Here is a 14,085-nt window from a genome sequence, read left to right as displayed (position 1 = left end):
CTAGGAAGAAGAAACAATATTAAGGTTTTCAATAATGTCTATAATAGTTACTCTTAAAATATGTTCAATTTAACTTACAGTAGCCAGCAGGGGGGAAAAAAACCAAAAAAAAAAAACTTTAGGAATAAACCTAAGCAAGAAGGCAAAGATTTGTATACTGAAAATTACAAACATTGCTGAAAGAAATTAAAGACACCAATGAATGGAAAGATATCCCATGTTCATGGACTGGAAGGCTTACTATTGTTAATATGTCAATACTCAAAGCTACCTACAGATCTAATGTAATCTCTATTAAAATACTGATTACCTTTTTTTTTCTGGTAGAAATAGAAAAATCAATGCTGGGATTCATCTGGAATCTAAAAGGGCTTCAGATAAGCAAAACAATCTTGCAAAAGAATAAAGTTGGTGGTCTCACACTTCTGCTTTCAAAACTTATTGCAAAGCTACAAAAATCAAAACTGTGTAAACCTGCATAAAGACAGACATAAAGACTAATAGAGAGTCCAGAAATAAACCCTCACATATATCATCAAATTATTTTCAACAAGGTGTCAAGATCATTCTGTTGGGGAAATTACAGCCTTTTCACCAAATTGTGTTGGGGACACTGAATATCCACGTGTAAAGGAATGAATTTGGAACGTTACCCAACACCATATACAAAAATTAATCCCAAATGGATTGAAAACCTAAGTGTAGGAGCTAAATTTATAAATCACTAAGGAGAAAACATAGGGGGAAATCTTCATGACATTGAATGTGGCAATAATTTATTTCTTGGTTATGACACTAAAAGCACAGGTGACAAGAGAAAAAAATAGATGAACTGGGTTACACCAAATTTAAAACTTCTGTGCATCAAAGAGCACAATCATCAGAATGAAAAGAAACCCACACAATAGAAAATATTTGCAGTTTATATAATACAAACATTTAGCTCTCTCTTATGTTGCAAATACTTGAGTGAAGTATCTTGGTAAATACAATATTTACCAAGATATTAATAAAACAAACACCATGTCATGTAACACAAATTTTGAAATTATATTTCTGATAGAATTGATCATTGCAGTCAAATGAATGCTGTATAGATTATTATTGACTTCCAAAATTTTAAAAATTTAATCTAATAAATATTTGTGTTAATTACAGGCAGGTATACCTATATGTATCTAGATGTATATATCTATATATTAAAACACCTGATTATTAAAATGTCTAGTTATATAATTTCTGCATAGTAATATTAAAATGAAGGTTTAATTTGAGTTTGGAATTTCATTGACTTCACTTTGTTAATTAGATGTTCCTAATTTGTTTTATTACTTGCTCATTACATAGATCAGTACCATTTCTTTTTTAGCCACCTCATAGACATAATATCTCAATTCTAATTCATCATTCATTTGTTCACTGATTCACTTATCTTTAAAGTCAATATTTCACAAAATCCCACTTAAAATTGATTCTTACCCAAGTATTTCTACTTCTCCAAAATATCATTTTTCAATTCAGTTGATAAGAAAAAGACAAAGTATTTGCCCAAATTTCTCAGTAATAGACTCCTGTTTTATCTTCCAGGTAGTTAAAATTACCACATCAAACTTCCTTACAGCCATGAAGCCAAATATTATATAATCAAAGGTGGCTGGGTGGCCCTTATTAATTTTTCCCTTTTACTGGGGCTGAGCAACTGGTATGGGCCCCTTTTTACCTTTCTCACCTTCCTCTGGTCATCATAAAAACAATGACCAGGATTTCAGCAGCAATTTTGTGACTTTGAAATTGACATCTATTAGCCAAGAAGGGCAGAGCAGAAAGATTCTGGCTCTCTAATGGCTTGAAACTTAATGTCATACAAAACTTGTAATGTTATTTCTGGATTTTTCTTATTTGAGCAAAGAAGAAACATGAAATAAATATCTTTTAAAATCCACTATTATTTTCTGTTACTTCTAGGATTAATTTTCACTCACCATCTTCATTCTTCTCTAATTAGGTACAATGTTTTGTTGTTTCTAGCCTTGAAATTCCTTTTGAAGTCATTTTTTTTGTTTTCTTGCTTTTTTTTCTAGTACTGCTATCATTAATTAAGTTCATTTGGTCTTCTTTAAAAATCAAATTCAGCAAGTTTTTTGTGTACTAATAAATCCTATGAGAAATAATAAAATATATAATTACTTGAGAAAACATATTTATGACATCTGTACTAGGACCCAGTCATGATGCTAGACGATGGGGATAAAGAAATTGTGATTACTCAACCACAAGTTTATATTCATTCCATCGTATAAAGTTCCAGTTTAGTGACCTCATCATACTTAAACTTCATAAATAGGGTTGCAATTCCATTTTTTTTAATGAGGTTTGGGGAAGTTAAATTACTATTAAATGATGGAATTGGGATTTAAATCAAAGACTTTTAAAATCTCACATGTCCCATTGAACCACAGGCACATGGCATGAAAATAGGGGAAGAAATGGTAACGGATTATAAGGAGGACTAGAGTATATCCGTCTGCAGGGATAGTTCTATGCAGTGAAAAAAGTGATGATCGAATGAGAAATGTAGGTCAGTGCCTGAGTTATTGCAGCACACTGAAAGGCTGTCTTGCCTTTTCTAATCCCTTCCAATGAATCTTTCCAAAACATTTTATCATGCCAGGCCCTTACTAGAAAACTTCCAACAATGTTTCTTTGTTCTACACAATTTTGGCTCTCCTTAACTTTCTTCATGATTCCCCAATTCAAACCTTCTAGTTGACAGAGACTGTTTTTGTCATCATTTCTGAACCACACAATAGCCTTCCCTACCTCTGAATTCAAGCAAACTGTGCTGATCTCTCATTTTTCTGACCTCTTATTAAATTTATTGTCTGTGTTGATCTTTCTAATCATAAAATCTCATTTAATTTATTGTGTGTATATTTTCATCCCAAGTAGTTTGTAAAATGTTTTAGGGTCAAACACTAGGCCTTCTTTGTTTCTCTATGAAGTCTACATCAGTGATAGCTTATAAGAAGCATCAATAGTCTGTCTCATGGGCTGAGTTAAACATTGCCTGACAAATCTTGAAGAATGGTAAAAATATTTTTTTCATTCTAGATTTTTAGCATTTGGATCAACTGACTCATAAATATTCTTTAATTAACTTGCATAGTTTACAGTATTAGCCCCCAAAAAATTATAGAGTTGGTCTAAAAGTATTACATTTCCTTTTGCTTCTCTGTCCTCCACATCCAACCTTGCCTAATTTTGTGTTCACCCAGATGTATCCTTTTCTAAGAATAACTTTCCTTCACCTGACCTCCTCCTGGGGATGTATTAAGGACCTCAGCCAACTTGGAGCTTTTATGACATAGCTCCTGTACCATTATTGACCTCCAAAAACTATTTCTATTCTCCAAGAAATCTCTTCTGTAATACAACATATCCTTTTCGAAAGATGTATTATACCAGCTTTCCAGTGACCACTAGCTAAGGTCCTAAACGAATCCAGAGGATAAAGAAAAAATTTAAAAAATATTCAAAGTAGTAACTTTTATCTTCCTCTTAGATTACTAGCATTTTTACCACAGTAAGATATTTGGAGAGAATATTCTTGACCTTGGCCACAAGGATATTTTAAGGAAAATATTTAATATCTATCTAATAGAGGAAGAAGATGACCAGTGTTGGAGATATTTTGTGTCATAGAATTCTACAAATTGTCATTAGTCTCACAAAAGGAATTTCCCTAGGAATTTGTTGAATTCTTAATTATTCACACCCAAAAGTCAAATCTCTGTATAACTTTTTAAGATCTGGTCATAGAAATATTTTATCTTCTCTAATTTATGCATTATATTCTATTGATATTTTATCAATATTATTAAAACAATATCATAAAGTTAAAAGAAACTAATGATTTGGGACATAGACATTTTTTTCTGCCCAAATGTATAATGTATTTTAGAACTAATCAACAACAACCAAAAAAAAAAATACTTTCCTTATTTTCAAGAGTTGGTGAATCAACAAAACATAAAACTTTCTGTCCCATCTTCACCTTACATATAATTGCACCCACCTAAACAAATAACACTGGTAAAAAATCAAACAAACAAACAAATCTTCAGTGCAGAAGAAGCAGTGGATCCTGTGTTTTAAAGAGTTCCACGTGTTTCATATTCTTAGGTTAACAATGGGGTAAAAAAATAAAAGGATATGGAATTGTTTTGAAGATATTCATATAAAGTATATTTACATTTAAGAATTGAAGCAGTTTTTGCACAAATGTCAAGTAGGGATCAGCATGAGGGTTTTTTATTACCTTAAACTCAGAAATAAGAAGTTTAGACCTCAAGTTATTTACCATGTGAGCTTTAAAATCTTGACCCAAATGAGACACAGGTTTTAAACAAGACTCAAATCTTGAAACAAGGAATTAAAACTACCATGAATTTTGGGTTCAATGACATAATATTTTAAATATTTGAACAAATATATCACACAGAATTATTTGTATATAATTTTTAACAAAACATTTTTATATTGAATTGAAATGAGAGATCATATTTGGAATTTATTAAAACAACCTTATTAATAGTAACTCCACAGCCACTGTGACCATAGTCAACATCAGTACAACTAAAGAGGAGACTGTGTATGATGGGATGGTGATAAACATAATGGAAGGTGGGGGGTGGAAATCAGCAACAAGGTGGTTTGGTTGTGGGATATTTTTGATTTTCACTTTTTTAAAGAAAAAAAACAGCAAGCACTTAATCATTAGTTCAAAAATTTGATAACATTTGGTATAAAAGACTATCTTGAGAATAAGCTCATACAATGGGTTGTGAATAAAACTAGAAATAAATCAAAATAAAGTCTGTGTGCTTATCCAAATCTTATCCAAACTTTGGTATATAAGTTAGACTGGAAACTCCCCAGGATATTTCTTGGGATGTTTCCAATATGTCCCATTTTCAGCCAAGATAGAGAAAAAAAATCACATTAAAAGTATTCATGGCATTTTATGTAAAACCATGAAAATGTAGATTTTTTTAAATTTGTTTTTACAATGAAAATTACTGAAATCTGAAAATTGTAAAAGTTTGGCTGAAGTTCATAAAAGAGATTTCAGATGGTCACAGGAAAACTTTAGCCTAGTTTACATAACTCCAATTAAAGATAAATATAAATATAATTTAAAATTCTAAATTATAAAGTATTTCCAAAGGTACTTCTGTATTCTTTCAGTAGTGTGCTTTTTATAGCTTGAATATAAAATATGCCTGTAATGTCTTTAGGATATATAAGCCCTCAGACATACATTCACTCATTCGTACACAAACACACACTCTAAAATAACCAGAAATTGTTAAAAAGGCCCTCTCCTCATACTGCAGCTCTACACAAGCCGTAGTTGTGAACCAGTTAAGCTTCTTCAAGTTGCGTTGGCCCCTTGGGTTGCATTTGAATCATGACCTGTTTTTTCATCCAGTATTATCTCCACTCTTTGTTTCTATCTATAACCATTTTTACCATACCTTATATTTTCCTTCATCATCTTTTAATACTTTCCTTAAATTTATTCTTCAGTTTTGAAGCACATTCATTCTTATTCTCTTGTTTTGAGTGGAATGATAGAAAGAATACTTGGCTAACTTTTTAGCATGATTATTATAACTATCCAAAGTTTGAGGACTATAAATAAATATGTATGTCAGTGTAATCTGCCATATAACATAGGCTATGCTATTATTCAAACCATAATTTTATTTTGTATATTTTTTGCAAAATGTTTACTTAAATATAAATCTTATTATTTAAATAAAATTTTCACAAAAGTGTAACACCTTACGTTCAAATTTACTTTTCTTCTTTGTTTTCAGAAATAAAATGAGAGGATTTTTTCCCCTTTTTTAATATATTAAGTAATATGATTTTACTGCTTAGTAAAATGAGTTTCTATTGGAAGAAATAAAGCATTTTTCCCCCATAGGAAATGGTAAAATATGAAAGGGAGAATAAGAAATAATTATTCAAACAATAGATTTTGGGTGACCTAGGGAAACATAGAAATGACTTGAAAATTAAGAATATTTATCTATTAAATTTTCAATCTAATTTTTCCTTCTACCGATTTCCTGCAAACCAACTAGGAATATTAAAAACACTTTCTCAAATGATTTTAATTATAAAAAAATGTGCCAATGAATTATTTTTTAAATATATGTTCTTGACAGTTCTTACCCTCATAGTGGAACTTTTATCAGTGAACTGAACAATATTTCTATTACCTAATTGGACACACAAAGGTAGAGAATTTAATTCTAAATTATAACTACCCAGAGAAATAAGAGTTTATTTCCAATTTTCCTGTAAAAGGAATCAATGATAATCATTTTATTTTGTGCAGGATAAGAAGTATTCTGGTCCCAGCCAGTGTGGATCAGTGGTTAGAGTGTTGGCTGGAGGACTGAAGGGTCACAGGTTCAATTCCGGTCAACCCAAGTGCTTCGGATGCAGGCTTGATGCCTGGCCCCGGTAGGGGTGCCTCTGCAGAGGAAACCAACTGATGTGTCTCTCTCACCTCGATGTTTCTCTCTCTCTGTCTCTCCCCCTCCCTTCCACTGTCTCTAAAAAAATCAATTAAAAAAATATCCTCAGATGAGGATTTAAAAAAAATAACAATTACTCTGCATAGAGACATGACGAAGGGTAAGATCCAATGGAATCTTGCTTCCAAGTCATGACAAATATGTGACCCTGGTTAGAGGGTCCTCTTCAACTCTTTCCCTCATGTGTTAAAAAAAAAAAAAAAAGGTGAAAATAATAGTAATACTGACCTCAAGGTGTCCTTGCAGGACTCAAAAGAGATAAGGCATGTTGAGCTTTCTGCAGAGTTTCTGGCATGTAGCAAGTGTTCTGTTATCATCATCATCATTAATTATCATTGTAGTTGCACACTGTTATGAAAAGAAAGTAGCTCTCAACTATACTGGAAAATAGATCAAACAGTTCCAATCTGTGAAACCTACAGTCATTCTGATTACTTATACATTTTTGATCCTTAAAGCGTGTGGCATGGAAAGCCCTAAAATTTCTATGGGTTAAGGTGCCTGAGATAATACGTGGTAAGCAGAAACACCTACAAGAGGCCATCTTTCCTAACAATCGGCTTCAGCCACATATATTTTTTTAAATGCCCAATTGCAGAATGTCAATCTGCCTTACAGTCTAAATCTCCTTAAAGCAATTTAATTCAGATGAAAAAGATAACCTTGGCTTATAGAGTGAGATGAAGGATCTGTTTCAAATCCATCACCTTAACACTATCAATAACCCGCTCTGACCCATGATTGAGTAGTTTTAATTAAATTCAGTCAGGGTGTGGGGGGAAGTGTGCTCCATCTAGTCCTTCATGAATAGTTAAAGTGAATATTATAAATACCTCTATAACTTCTGTAGCTTCAACATCTTTCTTTCTTTATTGAATGCATTGTTTGCCTTGCTATCGAGCAACACCATTTGAGGAACTCTGGTTCCCAGGAGCTTTAATGCTACCCCACTTCCAATACTATAAAACAGAGGCCTGCTGTTTTAATCACGCCTCTCTCTCTCTCAATGTTGTTTGCGCCCTGGTACAACCCATCTGCCTTGAATCTAGTGCTCCGCTGGGGCTGCACACATCTGCCAGCCAGACTACCTTCGTACACAATTACTCAATCCACCGTAAGGCTCTTTAATAGGAAACAAGTGTGACAACGGCGAGCCTCCTTTCTTTCCCCTCTCCTCCTCCCTCTTAAACCACAGAGTCAAATAGCTCTAATAGAGATGAAGCTTGATAGATCCGCCCAGGTGTAGGTGAAATGGTAGAGCCTCGGGGGTAATAGATGCTGCGCTCTCCTGCTGAAGTTTAGCACTTTGTCCTGCCCGGCTCTCCAGCAGCAGGGCGATGCTGCTCCTTGTACAGTCACAAAGTCAGCAGGCTTCTGGCCGCTCCCACTTAGCCTAAGCCGGAGGGCAACCTGCAGCTAGGTAAGGACAGCCGGACGACCCTTGCACCTCAGCGTGTGGACAAAGGACAGCAAATGCAGTAAGTGGAATATTTATCTTTTTTTTTTTTTCATCTTTTACTTGGAATTAATTAGGGATGTTTACTCTCAGGGAATCCTCTGAAGACTTTGCAAAAGTGAACTAGCAAAAAGCCTGTGTTCCTAACCCTGCGGATTTCCTCTGGTTTCGTTTTGCATGGTGCCTTGGCACTGTCACTGCAGCTTAAATGCTCTGAGAGTGACTTCCCCATTCAGAAGGGCTGGGAACTAAAATGTGGTGCTAATAATATTGCTAATTCAATCCTGGAGACTGGCATATTATCTGCTATTTCTGGGTGAAATGTCCTTTATTACTGTCAAAAATGATGGTGGCAAACGTTTTGTCACAGTTATGAGAATAGAAAACAGTCTATAAGAAGCACATATGCTTCTTGAAAATGGATTTCAACTTTTACACATAACCGTTTTGTTACATCACTATTTATACATTAATGTGAAGACTTTGCTTGTAATTTTTGCCTAACAAATTCATGCAGCTCAATCTCTTACCAGAGAAGTGATCTTAAAAACTCTAAAGCCAGTATTAGGTTGTAGAAGCAATGACAATGATAATGAATTTAAAACAAACAACACAAAACAAAAGATTATTTGTCTAATAGCATAAGAAAATATATTAAAACCAGATGTAGGAAATCTCAACTTTGACTTTTTGGTCTTTCATGCTTGGTTTAAAGCAGCCTTCACATTGCGTTTACTTTGCATTTACAACTTTAGATTCACCATTAAACTGTGTTTGAACTTGAAGTTCAGATTTGATCTAAGTACAGCTCTATTCCTTGAGCCCCCTACTCTTATTTTTACTTGGCTATGGGGAATCTTTTTACTACTAAACTATATATCCTGAACTGTGTTAACAAGCTAACTGTGGTGGACTTTTTCAGGTGGAATGTCAGCCAATGTGAAAGAATGTGTTTGCTGTTCAAATGTATGATGTTTCATGTAAGAAATTAACACATGGCACATATGCCCTGACAAAGATTCAGTTATGATTCCTAAATTCAACCCATCAAATATTGCACAATGATGATCATATTTTAAAAGGATGCGATAAAAACTGTCAGCACATCTTATCTATTTGTAGTCATTTGAGGTGTTTTTTTATTTTGTTTTTGATTTAGACTATTTATTTAATTTGAAAAATTAGTATGAAAGCCATTGTCACCTCAAAAGACAATGTACATAGCTAGAGTACACCGACAGATGAAATTATATAAAACACTGTTGCATTGTTTAACTAATTCCCCACTGTCTAATGTTTTGTTTTTGTTTTCTAACTATTACAGCTGGACATTATTGAAATTGATGGCTTAAAAGCCATGACAGTAGAATCCTGATGACTCCTTTGTGTCTATTCAGAAATGATTTAGCTTGGATAAAGTTGCTGCTATGAGAGGTTTAATTAATTACTGCTAGTTAAATATATTTCTTTTAGAATCACATTTGACATTACCGATGGTGGAGTAAACGCAGTTTAAAAGTCATTTTTCATGAAATACTTGAACCGACAATTGTTGGCATTGAATAGCGGTCAATGTCTACCCCCTACAGGGAGAGAGTCTAATTTCACTATGTCTTCCCCAGTACGTGTATACTACAGAGTACAGTTCACACATATGAATGCTGTAACCCTGTCAATGACTCCAACAAGTGCCCCTTAATGAAAAGGTCAACCTTGTGATTAATAGGAAGCCGGTTTGAAAGGCTGGACCTCACTTCAGCACTGCATTTAGATTTTTTTCTTCTTGATTTACTTCATTTGCCTTTCAAAGTGTAATAAAAAGCAAGTGGTACTATACTGCAATTTTTAAACATATTGTGGTTGGTTTTATGTGAGAGCAGCACATTGGTTAGTATATTTGGTTCAATAAAAAAATAAGTGAAAAGAATCAGTCCAGCCAATTATTGAGGGCATAGGATGATAAATGAGAATTTTACTCTTTATCCAAATAGTTACACTAGAGAGGCTTTGCTTAAGTTTCAGTTGATTTAATAACTAAGAGGCACTGTGGGAGTGAAGATGGAGTGACATATAAAGGGTTTGATGTTTTACCTAACATTTATTGTGCTTAAATGTTAGCTAGTAAATACATATAGGTAACTCTTGCAAACAGTGATGTTTTGCTAATGGTGAAATTCGCTGAAGAATACAGCTACTTGGAGATGATGAAAGTAATTATAAACCTATGTGACATCCTCAAGCAATTTAGCCATTTAAAATTATAATGGTGGTTTGTTGTAACCATTACAGTTAATACTTGTGCTGGAAAACATTAGGTCAAGTCATTTTAAAATTTAAAAAAAAAGTTTTTTGATTGGAATTATATTTTACCAATAAATATCATATTTAATTTAGGCAATTCACAAAGTAGATGGGCCCTAAATAAGTTTCTTCATCTTTTTATTTATATAAGTATTTTGTGTCCTGTGGGTTTACCCGTATCTGTTTTCAAGTAAGATACCAATATGAGTAATATAGTAATAAAATAATGTAAGTATATATACTATATTTATTATACATAAAATTTTCACATCCTTGGAGAAAAAAATTTTAGAAATCACAGGATATATCAACTTATTTTAAGGGTTATTCTCTTCTAACTTATTTTTTAATCCTAATTCACCATTTATAGGATTTAATAACTCCATTTTAATTTGTAATAAAGGAACTATATTACATATCAAGATGGGAAGTATAGGAAAAAATACAGTCCACTTTCAATGTCCACTCAAGGAGGAGACAGTGTAGAAAGCTCTACAATGGGCATAGTACTCTCTAGATGTCCCCCACCTTATCAATGCCCACAGCTGTATCTTTCAAGTACTCTTCTGTTCAGGGTTTTATTTTTGCTGAATTGGAAGTCAAGTACTTCCAGATACAGTGCTAATGAATAGCATTAGTTGGGCATTTACAAGGAACCAGCATTTTGTATGGATGACTTATTTAATTCCTGAGAGCCCAGTGAACTAGGTACTGTTTTCATTTCCCTTAATAAATGTAAAAACAGACTGGTTGAGGGACTTGCCCAGTTTTGCACAGCTAGTATGCAGTGGAACTTGGGTTCAAATTAACTGTGCCTAAAAACCGATAACTCAGCAACCACTGGAATACACTGCTTCGCTAACAGGTGACTTCACTATCAGTGCAAAGTTGTCTTTATCTCTGATCACCTTATCAGGACTATTTGAACTCTGAAAGCAACTCATAAATGGAAATAGCAGAACACCCAATCAAACAAAACATAAATAGTTAAATGCCAGTGAGTATGACCTCACTTCAAATTATTTCATCATCTAGCACTTATAGCCCCTACTACTTTTTAAGGTTTTACTACAGGTTAAGGAGTTACAGCTACATCCCAGACATGTGGGGAAGAAACTGGACCTTCCACACTCATTCAGTTGCTAAATTTCCATTAAATCTCTGAGAAGTGTGTGTCCCCTGAGGGTATTTCAAACCACTGTTGACTTTAACAGTGGTGCTTCTAATCACAATGGCCTCTCAATAAGAGTCTTCTCAAAACATCTCCACTTCCAAATCAGTCTGGGGGGAAAATGAACCATCAGTATTCACCTGCAAAGATGTTCGGCTTCAGTTATTCAATAAGACCACCTGGATATATATTTTAAAGTAAAATCAAATAGTAATTGAATTTTTCCTTTATCTGTGGATTTTTTTTCCATACAAACATAGCCTGGAAAAACACCTATTTGAGAGATTTCATTTCGAATACAGATTTTCCTAGGACCTGCATCTGTGTTATGTCTATCTGCTCAAATGCTTTTTCCCCAAGAAAGACATTTATCAATATGATTGAGAACATTCTTTGTAGAGAGATCAAAACCAAAATATTTAAAATTTTAAAAACCCTTTCATTTCATAATACAATTTTTATCATTATGGGTCTGCATATCTTCTTCCAGATAAAGACAGAATATTCAGTTTAAAGGGAGTTTTGGTGTTTTTTTTGAAGTCTATGTTATCGTAGTATTTAAGCCAAGACATAGATTACTTTATAAATACAAGCAGACTATACAAGGCAAATGAAAATGAAATTAACATGAGGAAATTACTTTAAAATTTTAATAACCCCAACCCAATTTTTTTCTGAAAAAGTAGGTAGATATAAATGTTATTTTAATTCTCACATATTCTTTGGTTCTGATGAAAGAGATTTGACAAAGATATTTAGAGGAGGTTGGCATTTATAAAACCATAGATTATTTTTATACAAAAGAAAACAAGTAATTTTTTTCAAACTAATCTCAAGATCCTGGAAGAATTAATCTATGGTGACAGGATCTGAAAGCTCTAAATACGGTGAGGATTGATGATTACTTAAAAAACAGTGGTCAAAGACTTCCTCTATCACTATCATTACTCAAAGAGATCAACAGGCCAGCTCCTTGAAGTTAATCTTATCCTCATAAATCGTCTTTGAATTATCCAGAAACTATTTCATTTTCATTTATAAGCTCATCTTAAGTGAGTCTCTGTTTCCCCTCCCCCCTCTCCTTATCTGACCCATTCCAAGCCATCCACCAGGGCCCCAATCTACAATTAAATCTTTCACTGGTTAGTTTTGTCTCTTCCAAGGAGACATTGTGCTGGTGGACATTTCCACCCATATGTGGTGGTTGGCTGTCTCTGTCTTTTTTTACAGGTTCAAACATTCTGAAGCCCAAGGTAGCAGTCAACCATAACTCAACTAATGTTTCTTCCTTTGCATGGAGGGCTCTTGGTCCAGTATTTCTACAGGAGTCAGACTCCTGACCACCTTGGATCTATTTTCACAAGAAATGTGGAAAAGTTCCTGGTTTCCTCCCTGCTTAATATTAAATATTATATTCATTTTAGGCCCATTGGTACCCATAATATATTTTGAGCAGGATATCAATTTTTAACTTTCTTATAACGTACTCTTTATCATTGACGTATGTTCAAAGTAAAAATTGCAGGTGCGTCTAAATAATTCAAAGTGGCATCTAATTAGCAGTTGATGTCATTTGTTTTTATCCTTAATATTATACATCCAAATTTGGATGCATAGAAGAGAGAGATTACTAGTGTTCTATTTGTACTTCCATAAAACTTTGAATTTTCACCTTGTTTCTGGCCAGGTGTGCTTTAATGTCAATGCTAGGTAATTATATTCCTGATAAATTGTATTCTCACTCACTCTTTTCTCTAGAATTTATTTCCCCTAGATAAATTATATGCTACTAATTATGCATATAGTTTTTAGCATTTATAATTATATTTCACTGAATTATAAATCTGAAATTCTCCATAAATGGAGCACTAAACAGGAACATTGGGGTTCAGTTCTTTCTGACAATTAGTAACTCATTTTCAAAATGTGAAGAATATCCAGTATGTAACATTTTTATGATTATTTACATGCAAAAGAACTTTGCAAAGCTCTTTGTTAAGTGACCAGGAATAACTTTGAGAAATTATAATAAGATATAAATGAAGTTGGAAATGCATAAGCCATGTATATGATGCTTCCCACAAGACTCTTGCCAGATTTTTAAAGGGTTTCATATGTAGTGCAGGACTATATGTTTGATATAATTTATGTTATATCACACAAAGCATAACACATACTTTATCCCGTAGACTAAAATATATTTTAGTGATATTTAATCATAAAAATGTTATCTTAGTCTAAGTTTCACTTAACAAAATATAAGTTTAAATTAATAATTCTTTCTATGGCCAAACACTTTTCAAACCTTTCCCAGTTTGTAAACTTAATGAAAGAATCATATTTGATTATTGACATTTCTATTTTTTTTATTTTTTTAGAGAGAGGAAGGGAGGGAAGGAAGGAGGAGGAGAGAGAGAGAGAGAAACATCAATGTGAGAGAAAAACAAATCAGTTGTCTCCTACCCAAGACCTAGCTGGGGATTGAACCTGCAACCTTAATATGTGCCCTGACAGAATCAAATCTGCCACCTTTTGGAGTACCGGAC

General features: G+C 33.4%; 1 protein-coding gene across 8 annotated transcripts in view; it reads left to right on the top strand.

Moving 5' to 3' along the window:
• The first annotated feature begins 7,767 nt into the window (after nt 1–7,767).
• The window catches only part of SEMA3A (semaphorin 3A), a 437,330-nt gene continuing 431,012 nt past the window's right edge, over nt 7,768–14,085 (top strand). For all 8 annotated transcript variants that reach the window (XM_016219560.2, XM_016219559.2, XM_087821124.1 and 5 more), the window contains exon 1: nt 7,768–8,089. The gene's annotated coding sequence lies outside the window, so the exon portion shown is untranslated. The remainder of the gene's footprint in view (nt 8,090–14,085) is intronic.

This window comes from Miniopterus natalensis, chromosome 10 (assembly GCF_054644295.1).
Source record: "Miniopterus natalensis isolate mMinNat1 chromosome 10, mMinNat1.hap1, whole genome shotgun sequence".
Classification (NCBI taxonomy): Eukaryota; Metazoa; Chordata; class Mammalia; order Chiroptera; family Miniopteridae; genus Miniopterus; species Miniopterus natalensis.
This window is presented reverse-complemented; position numbering and strand designations above follow the sequence as displayed.